The sequence below is a fragment of the Arvicanthis niloticus genome, chromosome 24 (genome assembly GCF_011762505.2).
Source record: "Arvicanthis niloticus isolate mArvNil1 chromosome 24, mArvNil1.pat.X, whole genome shotgun sequence".
Lineage (NCBI taxonomy): Eukaryota > Metazoa > Chordata > Mammalia > Rodentia > Muridae > Arvicanthis > Arvicanthis niloticus.
Window position 1 is genome coordinate 12996280 of NC_133432.1, and position 12018 is coordinate 13008297.

Sequence of the window (12018 nt, forward strand, 5' to 3'; positions counted from 1 at the left end):
GGAAAGCAAGCAAGCAAGCAAGCAAGCAGGCTGAGCTAGCCACAGGGAGCAAACCTCTCCATTCCATGGCCTCTGCATCAGCTCCTGCCTCCAGGTTCCTCGCCTGTTTGGAATTCTTGATGATGAGCAGTGACGTGGAGATGTATGTAAGTCAAGTAAACCTTTCCTCTCTGAGTCGCTTTGGTCATGGTATTTTATCACAGCAATAGTAACCCCACCTAAGACATATTCTGACAGAAGGCACCTTCAAGTGCCTGAAAAGTAGCCTAGGCATCTGTACCTCGTGACCGCAGGTCAGAAGCCACCTGTGGCTCAGCTGTTTGGCTACCAAAGTGAGTGACTTTCTAAACTTACGAGTGTTTGCAGGTATGTCTGTATATGCATGTGTATATGCAGTGCACACAGACGCCAGGAGAGGGCGTTAGAACACCTGGAACTGGAGCGTGAGCCTCCCAGTGTGTGCTGGGAACTTTATCCATGTCCTCTGGAAGGGCTCTTAACTACTGAGCTATCTCTTCAGCCCCTCCTTCGGAAGAACTACATACACACAGAGGTCAGAGTCAGCTCTCTAGAGTTAATCCTTTTGGACTCAGGTCTCCAGCTTTAGTCAGGAAGTACCTTTACCTTCTGAGCCATTTCACCCACACTGTGAACAACTTTTTCAGTCATGGTGAGCCAGTGACTGAAGCCAAGGATGGTGATGCACTTTTGAGAGCTATCTCAGCACTGAGGAGGCAGAGAAGGAGGGTCAGAAGTTCAAGTCCAGCTGGGGTTAAAGGAGACCCTGTCTCAAAAACAAATCAACAAAGCAAGTTACCACAAACACAGAAAACAGGAATTTATAGCCAAGTTTCTCTATGGTCTCCAGTCCATCCTGGCGATGAAGTCACCAACACACTCTTTGCCACCTTTGTTGTTCTGTTTGTAAGGAGACAGCACTGGGGACAGAACATAGCTTTGGGCGTGCTAAACAAACACAGGGTCCCACTGAGTCACACTTTAGTGTCAGGGGAGGCCACTTCACAGCAGCCTTGGTCCTGCCTGTGCCTTTGTCCAGCCCAGTGGTCACTCAGGCAATGATGTGGCATTTTGGTCAGTCAGTTTCCACTGGTGGGCATGGGGCAGCTTCATGTCTGTGGTCCCGTGTGGGTACCACGGTGAGCACTGCATGGGGCTTGCCAGGGCCCTGTGATTTCAGAGCTCATGGAGGAGACCCTGCTGGTCAGACGGGGACACGTATGTGTCTGTGTTAATCTGATGGAGTAACCTGCCCTGCTCCATCTTGAGGACTCCTGGTCTTCCCGGTCACTGCGCAAGCAAAGGTAGAGTGTGGAGGCCACTGGCTGCTGACTTAGAGCTAGAAGGGAGGACCATCTACAGGCCAAGGTTTCAGGATTGCTTCTCTCTGCGCTGATACAGATGTGTCCAGATTCGTGAGTAAGATCTAGACAGAGGGCTCATCTCGAGGTCCTTCTGTGGCCTCTGTGGCCATTCAGATTGCAAAGCAGAGCCTTCTACACTCACAGGCTTGAAGGTTCTTTCTTTCTTTCTTGTTTGTTTTTGGGTTTTTCGAGACAGGGTTTCTCTGTGTAGCCCTGGCTGTCCTGGAACTCACTCTGTAGACCAGGCTGGCCTCCAACTCAGAGATCCACCTGCCTCTGCCTCCCAGGTGCTGGGATTAAAGGCATGCGCCACTACACCTGGCTTTTTACTTTGATTGAAACTGGAGACGTTTGGAAAATGACCAGCCTCTCAAGAGGTTAACTGGGTAGGCGCTTCTTGCAGAAGCACCCCATATAACATGAGTATTGTCCTCCAAAGCCAGCCAGGGTGAGAGCTGGACTCACATGTCCTTGTTTCCCCTGAGCTGCTAAGGTACTCACACTCAGATGCCCAGGCTGGAGGTTGGGACACTGGCCTCCTGGTTTGTACCTGGTTGTCTCCCTGTGAACACACCCAGAGGCTAGGATAAGTCCCGAGACCTGTTGGCACAGACTCGCTTACAATCGAGCCCAAGCCACATGGCCAGCGGTACTGCCCTGCCACAGCGGGGACAGGCAACCCAGAGGGTGTCTGGACCATCCTGAGATAGTCAAGGAGTGGAAGCAAAGGCCTCTTTCTAGCAGGTGTGGTTTGTGTATGGATGTCCAGTCTGAAGTCGTGGGGATTAACAAGGACAATCTAAACCCAAGGAAAATTACAGAATTCACCAAACAGAAATGGCAGGACCCTGATCAGACTACACCTGAGTCCTGTCCACCACGGGGCCATAGCAAACAGCATATTCCCTTGGTACACAGGTCAGCTGAAATCAAATTTTGGTTTTGAGTTTGCAACACAAACCAGTTTCTTTGTATCCTATAGCCTCTTACAGAGTGGTTAAGAACTACTGTCAAGCTGGGCAGTGGTGGCACACACCTTTAATCCCAGCACTTGGGAGGCAGAGGCAGGTGGATTTCTGAGTTTGCCAAGGCCAGCCTGGTCTACAGAGTGAGTTCCAGGACAGTCAGGGCTACACAGAGAAACCCTGTCTCGAAAAAACAGAGGAGGAGGAGGAGAAGGAGGAGGAGAAGGAGGAGGAGGGGGAGGAGGAGGAGGAGGAGGAGGAGGAGGAGGAGGAGGAGAAGAAGAAGGAGGAGGAGAAGGAGGAAGAGGAGGAGGAGGAGGAAGAAGAAGAGGAGGAGGAGGAGGAGAAGGAGGAGGAGGAGGAGGAGGAGGAGGAGGAGGAGGAGGAGGAGGAGGAGGAGGAGAAGGAGAAGGAGAAGGAGAAGGAGAAGGAGAAGGAGAAGAAGAAGAAGAAGAAGAAGAAGAAGAAGAAGAAGAAGAAGAAGAAGAAAGCTGCCCCAGACACCTAACCTAGCTCTCAGCTGGCAGAACAAGTCTTGAGAGGAACTTGTCACTCTAAATCCCCTTTTGCAGCCAGAATTAATCAGCAGAGGCTGCATGCCCTCCCCTCCCCCACCCTGAACATCTTCGGGGTAATGGCAACCTGTAGCAGGAACACACAGGCCTTATAGCTTCCACTGTGCAGTTCAGAAATAACATCGATGGCCGGAGCCCAAGAGACAGTAAAAGACAGCCAGGTCTATGTCCTTTGAGGAACAAGTCCTAGGGCTCTTAGCTGGCTTCTGAGCCCCTCATCCCCGGACTGGTACCCTGACTCTGTCTCTGTGTACCTTATGTCCCTAGGCTCAAGAGACACTTTGGTCTCCCCTTCACTGGAGCAGGAAAACAGAGTCTGGACTTTGAAATAAAAATAAAAAAGATCTGCTTGCCTAGCACACAGTAGGCACTCAACATGTGTTCTATGGATGGATACTACATTGTGTTTACCACAGGTAAACGTAGTTAGAGCTTTGCTTCCCTCCGGACTGTTCACCCTGCTGCTCTGGGCCAGGCAGAAGGTGAGTGGGTGGATAAGACCCTGAGCTATGGACGAGGTAGGGGTGTCTCTTCTTGGGAGGGGCCAGCTTCATATGGAGAGATGCCTCAGAGCAGCTGGGTGCCAGGCTAGCCCCAGCTGAGAGAGGACCCAAGGTGGGCCAGTTAGGGTTCTTAAACATTGCTGACTCCAGAAAAGAGTGCTCCATCCGTAGCCTGCTGGTGAGGACATGGGTGTCTATAGTGTAACTTGTTACTGCTAAATTCTGAGATTTATTTAATAAATGCACCTTGGCACTGTGTCAAGGCCTGAGGAAGGGAGACACAGAAGCAGAGGAGGCCTGTGGTGGTGACAAGATCCCCAAGCTGCAGGTGGCAGAGTGGGTTCTGTTTCCTACACCCTGGTACCCTTTCATCATGCAATTCTGGGCCACTTGGGCCAACTCGGCAGGCAAGTGAGGAGACAGGCACTGGGGCTCCTGAGGAAGGAAAAGAGCTGGAGGCTAACCCTGTCCTGGAGATGCCGCCTCAGAAAACCAACTGCAGAGATCTCAACTGCCCAGTGGCGTCATCACTCCTGTGTCTACCTCAGCTGGGAGGGAGGACAGTCAGACCATTTTGTTGTTGTTGTTGTTGTAGCCCAGGCTAGCCCCAGGCTTACTCCATATCTTGAGCAGTTTCACTAAATGAGACTCAGCATAGATGAGAGCATTCCACCAAAGAGACAGGAGAGGGGGACTGAGCAGAGCCACAGCCAGCACAAGTCTAAGTGTGGCTGGATTGGGCAAGCCTCAGTCAACCACAGGGAGGCGGGTCCTTGCAGTGGAGTGAATGAGCCCTGGAAACAGGAGCAGGTCACTCATAGAGACAGAAGGATAGCCTGCAACAGAGCAAGGGTAGCCTACTCTGTCCTGAAAGAGTGACAGGGAAGGACATGGTGGCATGCCCCAGTGAACCTTGGGTCTCTCCTAGATGAGGGAAGGTGGGAGTTACCCACTGTTACTTCTCTCTCCTGGCTAGGCCAGGCCACACTGAGGAGGGTCATTTCCAACAGTGACCATCAGATGAAACAGGGCAGCAGCTGCCAGCGTGGGCCCCCTGCCCAGCCCTGCCAGGAAGACCCCAGGGAGGTTCAGAACAGCTGTTCTGGCACATGGCACCCTTCCCTCTATAGCGCCCCCCCCCCCCCCCCCCGCTCCCAGAGCCCTGTGTGTCTTGAACTTTTCCTTCTGTCTCTGCCTCCTCTCTGTCCGCAGTTTCCCTTTCACCTTCTTCACCAGGCTCAGCCTTTGCAATGAGCTCCCAGCCCAGCCCATGTCTGCAAGGCCAACTGTGCACCAAGGGTGCTCACCTCAGCCCAGCTCCAGGTTCAGGCCCACCGCCCAAGTGGGATGTGGGAGCAATTGGGAGGTAGAGGCAGGAGGAGACAGTTCAAGGACATCCTCGTATGCTTAGTATGCTTGAGGCCAGCCTGGGCTACATGAGGTTAAGTCTCCATAACGACAATAAAAGGAACTGGGGTATAGTTCGGCTGGCAAAATGCTGGTCATGAACACATGAGGACCTGAGTTCAACCCCCAGCTGTGATATAAAAGAATCCAGGCATGGTAGTCCATGTTTGTGATTTCAGCGCTGGGGAGGCAGAGACATGCAGATCCCTGGGCCTCATTGGCCAGCCTTCCTTGCTTCATTAGGGAGCTCCAGGCCATGAGAGACCCTTTCATAAAAGACAATATGGACGACTCCTGAGGAACCCCCAAGGTTGACTCCCCATGGTCGGACTGTTGAGCACAGTAGCCTCCGTACCCAGCTCCCACTTGTCACTCAACTGCTGTCTCCACACCCCTCTTCCTTCCCGCTTCCCCATAGCACATCGCTGACTGACCTGCCTGCACTTGGGATTTCCCCTCCCAGTTATCTGCTCCCCACCCCCAACCCAGAAAGCGGAGCCAGGGTTGGTTTTTCTGTTTATAATTTAAAATTTGTACCTGTAATTATTTGTGCACGTGTGTGATGGGTGCATGGGTGGGGGTATGCCTCAGCATGTGTGTGGAAGTTAGAGGGTGACTCGTAGGAGTCGGATGTCTCCTTCCACCATGTGCATTCCAGGGTTTGAACTCAGGTTGTCAGGCTTGGCAGCAAGCCCCTTTACCCACTGAGCCATCTCACCTGCCACCCCAACTATACATTTTATTATGGCTGTAATGTTAATAGTCACACCTCTCCCCTCTCACTATAGATTTTGTATTTGAGAAATGATCTCACTATGTATACCAGGCTGGTCTGAAACTCAGAGCAGGGTGTGTGTGTGTGGGGGGGGCACTACTTGGCCTTTTATACCCAGCTCTTCTTTCTTTCCTTCCTTCCTTCCTTCCTTCCTTCTTTCCTTCCTTCCTTCCTTCCTTCTGACAGGTTCTCAGCTTGAAGTCTGGAACTCACCATGTATTCTAGGCCAGCCATGAACTTACTATGCCCCAACATCAGTGTCTTTACTATTCAGATCATAAGCATGCCCTGCCATACCTGGCCCATGTTCTGTATGTTCTAACACACACATCACAGTCAACCTATGCCCCACCCTGCCTCAAAGGCCCATGGTTTCTTGGTGCATCTGGTAACCCGAGGTCTCCTTTGGCCTTAGCATAGCCTTTACCAACCTCAGGCTTTGCAAATGTGGTTCCCTCATCTCATGGTGGTCTCCACCCCATTTTCCTGTAGTATTAAAATGTCACCTCCCTGAGAACCCTCCCCTGAGCTCTTCACCTCAGTGGTCCTCACCTCCTGTAACATTATGACCTGTTCTTCCTCCTAGCCCCCATGTCCCATGCTTCTAGAAATAAGGCTCTGACTCAAAATATACTTATAAATACCTTGGCCATCGCTGGGTGGTGGTGGCGCACGCCTTTAATCCCAGCACTTGGAAGGCAGAGGCAGGTGGATTTCTGAGTTCGAGGCCAGCCTGGTCTACAGAGTAAGTTCCAGGACAGCCAGGGATACACAGAGAAACCCTGTCTCGAAAAACCAAAAAAACCAAAAAAACCAAAAACAAAAAAACAAAAAAACAAAAAACAAAAAAAAAAAAAAAAAAACAAAAAACCTTGGCTATCTAGCTAGCCTCTTCTCTGGCTAGAATCATAACCCATTTATTTGAACCTACATTCTGCCTCGTGGCTGGTTATCTGTGTTCAGGTACCATGTGTCTGTCTTGTCACATCTTCCCAGGCGGCTTCCTCACCTGACTCTGTCCCAGAATTCTTTCTCCTCCTGGATGTCCCACCTTCTATTTCCTGCCTAAGCCATACAGTATATTCCCTACTACCTCCATCTCTACCTGTTATGCTGAGCCATGACCTCCCCTCATCCTACTTTGTATAATGCTTTTGCTCTGTCATTTGGTCCTTTCATGTCCTTTCACAGAGCAAGCTTGATTTGGGTCCCTGGTACCTACTGCCTCTGCCGGTTTAGTGCCTGCACTTAGTTGACACTCAGAGACTATTTGTTGAATGAATATAAGATCACCCAGCTAGCACGAGAAGGATGGAAGAAAGATTGAACTCCAGGCCTCTTTGGTGTCAACTACTGTCTTTCCCATTCTTTCACACCATTCTGAGCAGCCAAGCAGAAGTCAGCCTGAGGGCACAGGGTCAGAGTTCAGCTGTCATCTGCCCACACATTGATGATGCCAGGGATCGAACCCAGGTCCTCACATGCTAGGCAAGTGCTCTACCTCCGAGTTCCATTCCAAGCCTTAGCCACACTGCAGCATCTAAGCCTCATACAGACATGATTACATACATACATACATGCATACATACACACACACACACATACATACATACATACATACATACATACATACATACATACATACAGGGCTGTCACAGATGGTAGTGAGTCACATGGAGGTAGGCCCAGGCAACCGATGTAACTCTGGGAACTTCAAACCCATCCCTGGCTGAAACCTCATCCCCTTTTTGATTCCTTTCCCTCTTCTCATGCGCTCCTGTGTACTCTGGGAAGGGAAGTGGTCGGCTGCAGCCACTAGAGACACTGGAGACACCAGAGCCCTTGAAGGCAGCCTTCTTTCCTTGCTGGGGAGAAAGCTCAAGCAGAAATAGCCTCCAGGCCCTGGGCTTAGATCTTCCTTGATCTGTTCTGTGAGCATCAGGAGGAGAGAGGGTAGGATCACTACATCTGGACAGTGGTGGATTCTCACTAAAGCTGGGGCAGAAATGTGAAGGATGGGGTGGGGGTGGGGTGAGGGGAGAACAACCTGACAGGGACTTCCTCGTACTTGAGAACAAACCAGCAAATGTCCAAGCCACACAACTCTGAAGCTTTCCTGCAAACTGTGGCTTCTTTTCAGAGCAATGTTTTTCTCTCAGTGTACAAGGTTACCTTGAAATGTGGTCCTGAATTGTTTGTTCTTTGGATTGTTCTATCTTACCAATCAGTGGTCTCACTCCTCCACCCAACCAGAGTGGGAGTTCTATGGGGACAAGAAGTTGCTCTATCAAAGGACCTGGCATCTGTCTGCTGGGTCCATGGGATTCTCCAGGTCTGGATTCACAATGGCCTCAGATGGTAGCTTTTCACTATTTAATCTTCAAACTTCCTTGTTTCTTGCCTTACTGCTTTGGTCAAGATCTTTTAAAGTGTTTAAAGCAGCAGTGGTCACAAGCTTTCAATACCCAGTTACTAATTTATATGGTGTTCTAGGTTCATCTTTGATTCTGTCACAAATACCCTGACAAAAAGCTCACAATTCCAGTCACAGTCCATTATAATGAGGACATCCAGGCAGGAACTTAAAGCCTCATGCCCACAGTCAAGAGCAGAGAGAGCATAACTCATGAATCCTGGTTGTTTCATTGCTTCTTAGCTTTCTTCTCTCTTACAGTGCAGGAGGCCTGTCTAGGGAATGGTGCCACCCATAGTGGGCAAGGTCTTCCTACATCAGTTAATCAAGACAATTCCCACAGGTCAACCCAATGTAGACAGTCCTTCTTTGAGACCCTCTTCCCAGGTGACTATAGGCTGTTGTCAAGTTGAAAGCTAAAAGAAACAAGTGCATAACAGCAGGGAGTGGATCAGAGAGTCCAGAGCTTGAGGATTAGGTGCTAAAGCCTCATCTTGTCTTATACTGTTTGTAACTTAAGGCAAGATGTATTGCTGATGTCAGTCTACACCTTTGAGGTGGTTCATTAAATGGGGGGACTCCTGTTCCTTCTCCCTGGCCTTCCTCACCCTACAGACATGAGGAGAAACTGTCTCCCTTCTTTTTCACCCTGTCTAGCTGGCCCCGAGATATGAGAGTTTTGATTTTTTTTTTTTTAATGTGTGCACTGGCCTATATGTGCACTGTCTGTGGTGAACAGAAGAGGGTGTCAGATGCCCTGGAACTGGAGGCCCAGGTGGTTGTAAGCTACCATGTGGTCGCTGTGAACCAAACTTGGATCTTCTGCCAGAGCAGCAAGTGCTCTAACCATTGGGTCATCTCTCCAGCCCTGAGAGAGAAATTTTTGATGAAACACGAGAAGGCTGAAGTTCAAAATGGAACAGGCCATATCTTAGAAACTGACAAGAGGCTGTTATATCACAGCATGCGTGAGGAGTCCCGTCACCATACAACCTAGCTAGCCACCAGCATGGAGGAGCAGGGAGCAGGTAGAAGCCGGTAGATCAGAGATCAATGGGAGGCAGATAATGTTCCTGAGCAACGCCACACAGCATCCCAGAACCTGTGGAGATGTAGCCAGCCTTAAGCACAAAGGGGGCTGTGCCCTGAGGATCTGGAGAGGAGGCTAGCCCACACCTGCAGGTGGTTGGTTACAAGGAAACAAGTGTTACAGATAACCTGCTTAATTCGGCTGAATTGACTGAAGTCACCGAACTTTAAGGAAACAGGCTTTTAGAGTTTCACAGACAGCAGCCATGAAAGGCTGGAATCCTGAAGAAGCTGAACTTGGCTTCCATTACATGGACGAGGGCTTTTGGACAGCAGTGGGTCTGAATAGGCATATCCGAATAGGGAAGCCCACTCCTTCCCCGAGTGTCCCCTACACACACACACACACACACACACACACACACACACACACACACACACAGTCTCCCAGGGACCCTCCTAAGTTTCTCTCCCCGGCCCAGAGAGCATGGTTTCAGTCATTCCCTCACCAGCTTAAGATACATTTCCTCTTTCTTACTTTCTCCACGAGCAGCACCGAAACAGTTTCTCTTTAACCTGCTCTTGTATCAGTTGGCCCCCTGAATCCAGCTAGGGGGTGCATCTCCTCCAGTAAACACTGGGGCTTTGCAAGACAGAAGGAGGAGGAGGTCCTTTGGGGAGGGGTTGGAGTAGGGGTTGGGAGGAAGAGTCCCAGCTCTGTGCATACTCCCAGGTTTTTTTTTGTCATTTGAGAGCGGCTTCAGAGTTGGGGCCTCTCAGCTGTGTCGGAGCACACTAGTGCCCCCTTAGGCCTCTGAGTTTGCAGAGTAGCTGTGGAAACTCCCGCCACACCACACCCCCAAAGACATGGGACCGCCTCCTGAGTTCCTCAGAGCAGGGGTGTGCCTGAGTCGCTGCCCTGGGGTGAGAACAGAGCTGATCCGATTGCTGCCAGGTAACAAGGATGGCGCTGGGGTGGGGAGGCCAGGGCGCCCCTCTTCCTCAACCTCAGTGGTATCTCGAGCTGAGGGCTCCCCGCTCTGCACACACACTCACCAGCTGCGGGGCCTGGGAGGGAGGAAGGAAGCCCTGGCCACCCTCCATCCTCGTGATCTCCCGCTGTTCCTTTGTCCATTCTGGCTTGCAGAGAGGGAAGGACCAGGCCAGGGGGGGAATGTAGGGTGACCAAGGCCCTGGCTGCTTTTTGAACTGTAACTGCTCACTCCACTATCCTCCCCGGGGGAATTGGGCATTGACAAGCGCCTCCTCTCCTCGTGGGTGTTACCTGGATCCACAGCCATGGCTCTGTCACACCCAGCATCGTGTGACTTCTGGAGAAGTAACAGTGTTCCCCTCATACAGGTGGAGAGAGTCAGCCGCTGCAAAGGAGGCAGAGGTGAACTACCAGCAGGTGGGTATGAAGCCCTAAGCCCTGTTCCCCATCCTAGGGCCCCACGGCTACCCCAGGGAGACAGCAGAGGGTGCAGGTAGTGCTGGTACCCCAAGAGCAGGCCCCAGGGAGCCAGCACGCCTGTGCACCCTAGCAAGAAGAAACCCAATTTAGCAGAGCCTTCTGAAAATGATTGGAACACCTATCTGTTGAGTTCAGGGGTGCCAAGAAAAAGGATGATGGGTGGGTTGGGGGTCAGGTTATACTGTAAGACTGAGACCAGCAGGCGTGTCTGCCCTTCAGAAGGCCCCCCACCCTTAACCAGTACCTACTGCCAGTGTGCGCCCGGCTCTACATGTCTTAGCAATGGGACTCTGCCTCTGAGTCTCCGTGTCCTTCTCTGCCCTATGGCACCTACCTCCCAGGGATGCTGAGGAGATTGGGGAGGCCTAAGCAATCCCCATTCCCACCCCCAACCTAGCACAGGATCACTTGGGAGCTGTGTTTCTCTATGCTCAACCTTGACCCTCTGAAGGCATTTCTACGTGCTGGTCATTTCATCTCAGGTTGGTGGGGACTCTCTGAGGTTTGCAGTGTTTCCTGACTGCCCACCAGCAGCTTGAGGTTTCTTGAGTAAGGCCATGGTTGGGGACAGCAACTTCTGCCTCTAAGACTCCCCTGGCAGAAAGGCTGGTTAAGGCAGTGTTTTGAAAATCTCTAGGCTAGGTCTTACCCAATTCCAGAGCTGCTGGGCAGCCCACAGCCCTTCTGTGGCCATGTTTAGCAAGAAGGAAGAAGCCCAGACTGTGTTCCCAGACTTCCTTGCCCAGGCTCTCCCGCCTGTAGCTTGTGTCTCCATCTGTCCTTCCCAACTCCCACTCCATCTAGGCCAGTCACAAGTTCTGGCCCACACAGATCTCGAGTCTAGATGCTGTGTCACCATGATTGCACCCAAGTCCAGACCTCTATCTTCTTTGGTCCCCTCCCCCCATCATGTCCCTGCTATGACTCTTGATCCCAGACTCCTCAGCATTTCACACAAGCTGAGAGCACTGCTAGATCTCCCCCAACCTCCTCCTACCCTCCCATCCTGCTATCCTGAGTTCTAATTCTGATTCTCCTTCTCCTTCTCCTTCTCCTTCTCCTTCTCCTTCTCCTCCTCCTCCTCTTCCTCCTCCTCCTCTTCTTCCTCTTCTTCTTCTTCTTCCTCTTCTTCCTTCTCCTTCCCTCTTCCTCCTCCTGTTTTTGGAGATAGGTTTTATCTATGTAGTCTTGGCTGTCCTGGAACTCACTCTGTAGACCAGGCTGTCCTGGAACTCACTCTGTAGACCAGGCTGTCCTGGAACTCACAGAGATTGCCTCCCTGTACCTCCCTGTGCCTCCCTAGTGCTGGGATCAAAGGTGTCCACCACCACACCCAGCCTGACAATTATTCTTAATTCACATTTGTTTGCTCCTCTCTCTCTGTCCTCTCCCCGCTCTGTCCTCTTAAGTTCTTGCTGTCAAAGGATCTTCCTCTTCCTGGGACACTTGTCCCCACCAGAGCCTGGCCACTCGACCTGCAAGAGCCTGGCTTGCT

General features: G+C 51.3%; 1 protein-coding gene across 1 annotated transcript in view; it reads left to right on the forward strand.

Annotated features, from left to right (window-relative positions):
- Window positions 1–9896: 9896 nt before the first annotated feature.
- Window positions 9897–12018, forward strand: part of Hvcn1 (hydrogen voltage gated channel 1) — a 32595-nt gene continuing 30473 nt past the window's right edge. The window contains exons 1-2 of the mRNA XM_076922758.1: window positions 9897–10004; window positions 10412–10460. The gene's annotated coding sequence lies outside the window, so the exon portion shown is untranslated. The remainder of the gene's footprint in view (window positions 10005–10411; window positions 10461–12018) is intronic.